Below are 9,299 nucleotides of genomic sequence, written 5' to 3'. Positions count from 1 at the left end.
TCTCCATGGTCCATGTTGGTAGACTAGTCTGTGTAATTGCTTCAAAGTATGCATTCTCTCTCCCTCATTCCCTCTTTGTCTTATCGCCAAAGCATAATGCCGGAAGGACTCTCTTGTGTATATACCCATTTTCAAAACAATTTGAAATTATGGAAAAGGGACCACGTAAGTAAAATATGCGTGAACGAACAGAGGAAATTGTCTCTAGAGTTTATTCAATGGTTATATTATGATGAAAGTCCTTATTTTCATTAATAATTTAAACATTCACTTTTTTCATTTTATTGTAATAATTTATTTATTGCTATTTAATTTATTCAAATGTTTTTATCAGAGTATTATTATTATACTGCAAATTTAGTTTACCCAAGACAATAAATACTTAATTATTGTCCTTTTAAATCGTTTTTTTAACATCGTAATTGCAATTTTTTATTATTTCCTTATCAGTAAATTTCGCTTTATTCCAAGTCATTTTCCCTTATCCAAATTCATTAACTCCCTTTGAGTTATCATCAGACAGAGATGAAATGAGAAAAAGGAAAAAAGAAAATACTCGTCGCTCACTTGAGAAAATCTTCAACCAGCTATTTTTCCCCAGATATCATCGTATTTCTCGAGAAAATGAATTGTTCTATTCTCACGTTATTTTGTTTTTTTTTTTATTTCGCTTTCTTTCTATCTACCGAACAAAATGAGAAATTTCTTCAAGACGTGAATTAATTTTCCGGAGCCGTCTACCATATTGTGATCATATTTTTCATATTCATCTTAATTATTACGAATATTAAATAATAATAAAAAGAATTTTGATTGAATCATTAACTTTTTATAAATTGTGTTCATTTTAAAATAACTTTAAAGTCTTTTTGCTATAAATTTATGTCAACAACAAACAATATTTCTAGTATTTCTTGATAATAAAAATGAATTATTTTTCTTTGTGATATAAAGAAAAATTTCAATCACTTAAAGTAATTGTTTTCTGATAAATTTTAATTGCTTCTATTAATATAATACAATTGAAATGTTCGTATAAGTATGTGATAAAGTTGAAAGCTGAGGAAGCATGACGACACCCTTCGCTCGAAAGTAATGGAATTAACGAGTAACGAGGCACTTTTCTCGGTTAGCCTCGTTAACCGATAAGATGCGGCATGGACTTGAGAAGGGCGTATAAAAGTGGTGGTCTTTTCCTTTTGCTTGACTGAATTTTCCTGGGGAGGTAAACATGCGATATCGTCTTTATGCAAAACATCGTCACGAAACTTTGAACGTTAATGACTCTTGTTTACTCCATTTTTCAACATTATTCACTCATTCACAAACTTTTAAAAAGACTACAAAATCATAATAAGAAAAGTTACACAGATGAATTTCAACGTGAATTTTTAGTATAATTAAATAATAAAAGATGTAAAATTTTGTGTAACTTGGGAATGGAAATAGAATTAAAAATCTCGGTCGGTAGAAAGTTGCGTAGTAGCTTAGGATTTCTTATAAAGTTTCTAGTGACAAGGAAGTGACTTTGTTGCGAGTGAGAAGCTGAGGTAAAGAAGAGAGTGAGGTATTTTCTGAAAGCGCCACTTGGTCCCTCTACGTCAAGTCATGAAACGCGAAGACCGTAAGTGACGCGAGTCAAGAGTAGACGTCGAGACTGCTCCAAGTGGCAACTTCTACACGACTCTGACGACTAATATCGTTCCCCAAGATCTTTACTCGTTCCCTCGACAAAGTTTCATTAGGTATAAGAGCAAAGTTGTCATACTGATTCTATCCTTAACCCTTTTTATTTGATGTACATCACAAGTGAGTGCACATAAATCCACCATTTATTTTTTATTTCGATATTTTAAACAAATTTACTTCTCTGTTAGTAATTAATTTTGTCAAAGTTCTCCAGACTTTCCAAACGACTCATTTTTAAGTATTTATGGTTAAAAAATATTTTTAAAATCGTTATTATAGCCATCAACTAGAAGATAATGATTATTTTCTGTTGTTTATATGCCAATATATTCCGAGTTTTCATTTTAAAAAAATCCAAGTGTGTGAGAAGTTGATAAAAAACAAAACAGCCATAAAACGTGAGAACATTCAGAGTAAATTGACTTTTTCCACCCCTCGTTTGATAATGTTACGTAACATAAAGGCTGTTTCTCAGGATAAAATGAGGAAAAATACTTTATATCCACAGTGTTCATGGAGTTTAGAAGATCCTCGATTGTACACGTTTAGTCGTTTCAAATTCTAGCCTCGAACTGTGGCCTCGTCTGCGTCAATCTCTTCTTTCGTCTTCACACAACGACGTCATTGTGAATCTCAGGCGCGCGGCGAATTTCAAGCGCGCAATTTTGCGGAAAGAAAACGACCACTGATGACATTCCAGGAAGACAAAGAGTCCTTTATTGGATATAAAAATAATTTATATAAAACAATAAATAACAAAAAAAAATCTATTTTAAGCATCTCTGAAATAATTTTATTTCTATTGAAAATTCATATCCCATTTCATGTTAGTACAAAATAATATTTTTTTTGAAGAGTTTGGAATACTAGACGAATAACCTGGTAAATCTTGTGTTATTTCACAGCTGGGATTCTATTCGCTGTCAAGAATTTCAGCAAGAGGATTGTAAAGTGCGAAGGTTTTTCGCTTTACAACTCTTCATCCGTTCTTTCATTCTCCTCCCTCATACGTACATATATACCTCCCTACTAACCCTCGACACAAGAGGTGCGATAACGTGTGAGGGATATATCGTTCTCAACGAACGAATCGCGAAACCCGCAATCGAGGAAGAAATATTTCTCATAGCCTTCCCGCCCTCTTATTCGGTCAGACTACAACCAACTTACAGAGGATCACGCCTGCACCCCTTCCGGAACCTACATCGTAGGCACTCCTATTTTAGATTGATTACTCGAGTTTATATCTTCTAAAATAAAACACAAATATCCTTTTTTTTATAGATCTAGTCAATTTTATTATGCTTATATTTTATTTTTCTCCAGTTTTAGAACCATTCTTTTTCACCACTTATAATAAATTCATCTCATTGTTTTTATTTATTATCAAAACAATTATTAGTAGACAATTTGAAATATTTGAAAGTCTTAGATACATTTGCTGGAATGTTTAGTACACGTTAATATGGATATAGGAAATGTATTTATTAATTGAATTAATTACTTAGGAATGGTTTACATTTCATCAAAATTTCACTAGATTTTTAAATCCCTATAAATTCAAATCAACAATTAAAATTATAAAGATTTGAAGTTCATTTATCCTACTCTTTAAAAATGGATCAGTAAATATTTACTATTAATATTATTATTATTGTTATTATTTATTAGGTATTTTTAAGGTTCTATGGAACCTGTTACAAAAGATTGTTATTCAAGAAAAGTACAATGCATATATTTGGTAAGGTGTGACTAGGACATGTTATATAATTAAGTCATGCCATAATCTATTAAGTCATTTTTAAAAAGAAAACCTGAACACAAGTTTTTGGTCATCTGAATCTAGCAAAGGGTAGCATAGCAAAGATCAACACACACAAATTAGTAAATATTTACTATTTAGAGTGATAATAATAGTGCTGATAGAGATAGCTTCCAAGTAATTTTCATTGATTGATTTTTAGAAAGCATGACAATTTCAAATTTATTTTTTATATTTATATAAAACAAAAATCGAAAGTGTATTGATTAGGATGCAAAAGTATTTAATAATGTAAGTTAACAGAAAAAAATTAGGCAAGTGTAAATAGGACTTGATATTCTAAAAAACAGAATAAGATAACAAAAATTGGGAAAAAAATTTTATAAATTTTAAATTTGAGAAAAAAAGATTCTCTTATATTTGAAGTAGGCTGGATTAAAGCTGCTAAAACAAAATAAAAAATACAAAAGCCGGAGGTAAAAAGGAGTAAGTAATATGATAACAATTATAAACATAAAATGTTTTGAAACCGGTAGAAAGTTTCACAAAGCGGGTCAATTTTTTACAGCGACGTAATGACCAAAGCTGTTGGCTTGAAACTGTCCAACTGATTCACTCTCTCAATCCCCTGTGGAGAGTTGACACAGGATGGCCTAATGGAACTTTCCTTCTCTCTCTCTTCCTCTCACCCTCAACTTCCTACACTCCAATACATGCGAATCTCGTCTGAAATTAATCCTAAATTCACTAGTGAATGTTCATGAAAAGGTGTAATATGCTATACGTTATATGCATGTTGAAGTATTTCATCAAAAATTTCACCACAAAAATCGAAGTTTATGATGTCATATATACACGTAGTACAGTGTGTAAGGAAATGAAGAAAAATATAATCCACCAACAAGATTTTATCCTCTTGAATTTTTAAGTAGTGACATTATACTGAGGAAAATGCGCTAGCTTATCGAGAATGTCTCGTCATTTTTCATGTCTATTTGAAGCTCTAGTACATTGAGTTCCTTCAAGGAGTTAATCGGTTTGAGTGGGAAGTCATGAGATACTTAAGTGCCGCATTTAAATCGTTCAAAGAATCCGCGATGACTCGACATTAAATAAAATCATAATCATAAAATGCAATCACAGTCAAGAGTTCTAGAGTGTTTATTCTCAACTCATTTCTGATGAATTGCACTAAGAAGTACTGAACTTTGTTCTCTTGAATCAATACTATCTCGTTGATACTGTTTTGATAAAACAGTGATTCTACTCAATTTTTGTAATAACCAGTCTTACCATAAACAGTCCCTATCTACTGAAAACTCTTAATTATCCAACTGTTATAGTAGGGTAGACTGTAAAATATTTCTGGAACATTCCTGAAAGTGTATTGGAATACCTGCAATGTATTTTTTAATATCGAACCAAAAAAATTTATTGCAAAAATTAATTGAAGATTATTGATGATAAATAATCATTTATTAATTCATTTGTAGAGCTTATTGCACTCACCTCAGCAATTAAGTTGATTTTATAGAGCTCACACGTATTTACAACGATGTAATTATCATTCATTTGATCTTTTTTAATTAACTGTTTTATTATTGGCTTATCGAAAGGTCTTCAATTATGTACACTTAAATATAAAATATGTAACAGAGTTTGAATTCGATAAATTAATGTAATTACACTTGTTTGAAACAGAATAATCGTTAAAATAATTATTTTTATTACTTGATAAAATTTTTTAGCCAACGTTGAATTTATATACAAAATAAATCAAAGATCATTGATAATAATGCACCAATCGTTTTCGGAAATTTACGATGATAATCGGAGCAGCAAAATACATAGGTTGAAGTGGTAGAAAACATTGTATCATTATTTTCAATAATAGTATAATTATAATTTATTGATACTTTTTTAGTTTTCTAGGACATTATTAAATACATAAATGAATGCGTGCAAATGCTCTCAGTGTAACTCTTTCCCTCCCTTCACTCTAAAAACTGACACGAGAAATATTTCAAAGTATTTCCATATACTCATACAACACAAATGTATTCTCTCTGCGCTTTTGCTTTTAATCCTGATTCTCACAGTGAACGACACAACGTTATCCGAATTTGCTGTTGGCGCGATTTAACGACCGCGTTTTGCTTTTCAGTTTTCCTCGGCTCAGTTCCTCTCTCTGAATATATACATGGAGATGCTTTCTCTCATTTTCATCTATTTGGAAGCAAACTTTATCATACAGTATCATTTGTGAGTAATTTTCTGAAGTATTTTTTTGATTTAGCTGAATAAAAAATTTTTTCTTATAAAGATAAAACAAACCATTTATGATATCCGTTTGATGATTCATTAACAACTAAATAGGATTCTCTAATGGTAACTCTAATAAGGGCAATCTATTGAGAATTTAAACTTGAAGTATAATTAATAAACGATCAGCCAAGATAACTCTCTTTATATAACATTAATGAGCTATTAATTAATCGACTCAACTAAAGATAATTTACTCTTAATTTTTTCAAGGATAAAAACTATTTTATATTTAATATTAAATAATATTTCATAAAATGTATAATACAGACATTTATTGTGAAGCAATATTTATTTTATCAGAATTGTGATAAAAGAAATGCTTATACAGGATTTGGAATAATATTTAAATCTTCTCGTTAAGTAAAAATAACAAAGAAACCTGAAAAAAGAATATGTATCATCATGATTGTCTGATTTATCAAGAATCACCCTTATTCATATAGAGGCGATTGGATTGAAAATCCCTTTGCAATATTCTGCGTGTAATTAGGGGGATGTCTTTCGTCACGATACGTGGATAATGAAACGAAAACAAGGCGAGATGTTGCCTGAGGGGGTTGGTTAGACCAACAGTATTGAGGGTGCAATACAGAGGGTAGAATACAGCATATAACCCCGCTTAAATTACGCAAGTTTGCCAGTTATATAATATTCTCTCTTTCGGCTACTGCGTTGAGGATTGATTATGTTTATCTTTCATTAGAAACACCGTCAGCTTTCTACTGGTCTCCCTATACCCTCTAAGTACGTGAATAATAAATTCTGTAATTCATTCCTCGCCTCATACTGTACTGTCAGTTTGTTCTAATTTTACCAACAGACATTCTCATGATTTATTATTAATATTAATTCAATAGAAAACTTCACAGTTAAAATTTTTAATCATTTAAAAATATTCCATCTAAAACATTACACCTAGCGACGTCTAGTGATTATTCATTTATCGACTGCTGCATTATCAAACGAGTAATCAGCTGATGGCGCCACTAGTATTGAATTTAAACTTGAAAAATGTCCGACAATTTATTGGAGTAATTAAAAAATAATTATCGCAATATTTTAAACAGATCTGATTTTTAATTGAGACTTTACGACATTTTTATCGTGCAATAAATGTTGGATTATAATTTGAAAAATTGCAGAGTGAAAAATGAACACATAAATGAGTAAAAGAACAAGGAATTAAACATTTCCGGTCTTTTAACTTGCACACTTCTTATTAGTGTCTTGTTTCATAAATATCTCTAAGATTCTTTCCCACAGGAGATAAAAATAATAATAATGTCATAACCACAACGAAATTAATTTTATTGGACCATTGAGGTCTTGAAATTCACGATATAATCGACAAATTATCTCACTCTCATCCCTTCTAATTCTCCCCTACTATACCATTTTACACGTGTGTTAAACATGCGTCTCGACATGCTTATCGCATTCCAAACAATGAATCATCTACTGCTCCTCTTTCCCTTTTTCTCCAACGATGGTTTATTATTTCTCATAATAACAATGACTTTAATTTCGCTTCCAGTCTGTTCAGGATTAAACAGGAAATGTCTAGGGATTGTTCCGGAAGTATTTAGTAGAAAAACGATTCTTCTGATAAATAAAAAAATAATGAAAAGATTTCTTTCGAAAGATTTTAAAAGTTTTATGTTAGTATTCTTTCTCATAAGAGTATTTAAACATTTTTTTTTCTGCTATAAAACCTCTTTTTAGAGCATCGACTACGATTTATCGGAATTTTTTTGACATACCTGCAGTTTAAAAATATCTTCTAATCTTCATTCGTCCATTTTTACGGCAAATGCGACCGTTGTGAATATAGCGGGCGTGTTTGGCCCTTCTCTGCAGTTTGTATCTATTAATATCAGTGGGTAAAATTAGTATAGAGTTCAATGGAGAAAGACGAGGGCACAAGACCACCGAATAACATAAAGATATTTGCAGTTATAATCATTCAATCGATTAATATTTTCTAGAAATGTATTATTTTATTATATTCCAAAAATAATCACCCATGTTTTTTTTATTGATAATCACATTTTTTAAATTAATTTTTTCAAATGTTTGTTCAGGATATGAATTAGTAATTTTATTGAAATAAAATAATGTAAAATGAAGAGAAGCGTAAGGTCAATAAAAATTTATCTTTTAGCAACTTTTTAAAATTTTTAGCAGTAAACTTTTATAGCAATAGTTAAGTATTTTTATATGTTTCCATGATATAAAAGTAGTCCAAGGATTCAATCCTCATTTAATCGTTTTTCGAAAAATTTTTATCTCCAACACATGCATCTTTCATTGGTTACATCCTGTTTTATGACTTCGTTTCCCTTGAATCGTTTTTACCACTCAACACATGACTACCAAGCTTTTTCTTTCGTCACGGTCTCTCGATTATTTCTCAAGACATTCAGGGGCATTTAGAAAAAATACCCTAAGAGAAATGTTGCGATACATCCATAGACTTTGCCCCACGTAAAAATTACCTGAATCTACCGATAATTTTCACGGTTTATTACAATCGTTTAAATCAATGTCAACACTCAACAGATTCAACTGATGTATTTTATCAACACAAAAATTAAGCCATATGTATTTTGGAGCAGATAACCTTTATCTCTGCATATGACTTGTCTCTGAGTAAAGAATATTATCCAAAACCTAGAGAGAAAGTTATTTATTTTAGTTGAAAATATTTTCCATGAGGAAAATATAAAATCCAAAGAGAAATTGTAACAATGATGCGAAAATAAATGTCAGTGCTTGAAAATATAGACAGGATTTTTTTTTAAATCAAAAAACTTTCATTGAAACGAAAATGAAGAAGACATGGAGATAACAACAAAGAGAATTCGGATCGTTGAGTTGAGAATTGACTTGCCAATCAATATGAGTAGAGCTAGTCTCCATAGACATGAGCACAGCTGGAGAAATCATTCGACTCAACGAATTGGATACTCTAGCTCGTACGTTCACTTGTCCAGTCACGAGATAGGATGATTGGTCGCGTTGATGAAACGTGATGAATCTTTATCTCTTTCTCGTCTCGAACACTTCGGGGTGACGATGATCCCAGGCATCAACTTGTCTACTTCCTGCCGTTATTTTACGCTCTTTTATCTTTTTTCTCTACTATCACAATTATTATATATTTTGTTCTATCTGTGCTGCTCTGTCAGCTAATCTATTACATGTAATTTTTCATCATATCAGACACAATAAAATTACTCATAATCATTTCAATAATATAACATGAAAGTAAACGAGATAATATAAATAATTTCATAGGGATAAAGTAGCAATATGATAAATTAATTAATAATTTTCAAGAATTGATTTTTAATTCGAAAGTTAAAACAGAAATTAATTAAAAGTTAATTGTTTTGTGTAAGTAAATAGTAAATATTGCATTAAACTGTAAGAAAAATTTTCAAAACTTGGAATACCGGTAAAAGTTGAGTAAATACGACATTTAAAAACCAACAGCTGCGAGGCAAGCCACCTCTTTGCCACT

Source organism: Chelonus insularis, unplaced genomic scaffold, assembly GCF_013357705.1.
Source record: "Chelonus insularis isolate UGA/USDA-ARS -01 unplaced genomic scaffold, ASM1335770v1 contig_351_pilon, whole genome shotgun sequence".
In the NCBI taxonomy this organism is placed as follows: domain Eukaryota; kingdom Metazoa; phylum Arthropoda; class Insecta; order Hymenoptera; family Braconidae; genus Chelonus; species Chelonus insularis.
The sequence above is the reverse complement of the archived record's forward strand: the minus strand, read 5'-3'. Positions refer to the sequence as shown.